This window comes from Amphimedon queenslandica, unplaced genomic scaffold, assembly GCF_000090795.2.
Source record: "Amphimedon queenslandica unplaced genomic scaffold, v1.1 AMPQUscaffold_10866, whole genome shotgun sequence".
NCBI lineage: Eukaryota > Metazoa > Porifera > Demospongiae > Haplosclerida > Niphatidae > Amphimedon > Amphimedon queenslandica.
In genome coordinates this window covers 799-1582 of record NW_003548886.1, presented here as the reverse complement: position 1 = coordinate 1582, position 784 = coordinate 799, and positions in this window count along the sequence as shown.

Below are 784 nucleotides of genomic sequence, written 5' to 3'. Positions count from 1 at the left end.
TAGTTCTTATTATTTTGTAATCATCCTGTTACTGGTGAATAACTAGTAAATTTTTTAAAGTACATGAAGATGAATTACTACCCACAGTACTGTATACAGCTTATGAGGTTTGTTATTTTAGTTGCTTTGTTTTATACTTTTCTCCTCATTTCTTTATCAGTTAATGGAATTAGCTCCTCATATTCCTATTGAGAGATGTCGTTTAGTTAAATATAATTTCATTAAGGATGTAATGGAACAGTCCTTTGACCTTGATAAGGTATATTTATTATTCTATTGTTATAATTGTTTTATTATTATATTCAGTTTCAAGATCAAACTATTGGACAGCTTATGGCTGTAGCTGGATATTATGGATTATTCCTAGAAACTTGTAAAGATATTGGGACTTTTAAGAAATACAATACTGGAGGTGAGTATGCTTGTATGATTACCATGACAATTAGAGGTGGGTGATACCAAAATTTTTTGATTGATACCGATACCAAGTAGTCTGAGTATCAGTATCGATGGTATTGAGTACTGGATGAGTAGTCAGCCACTACACATGCGCAAATATGTCATAATTACTGTAGGTCAGGATATTATATTTGCAGCTGCAATTATTCGCAGTCATAAAAAAATTTAATTAAAAACCATGGAAACCTAGGTGTTATTTTAATTGAAAACGGTGCGATACTGAAGGAAAGCACCTTGCTGCTGTGTTCTTGAGCTGTTGTTCTTCTTGTGTTACTAAGCCTTGGTCTCTTTGGAGCTGCTTTTACTTGTTCTTTTCAGAACTACT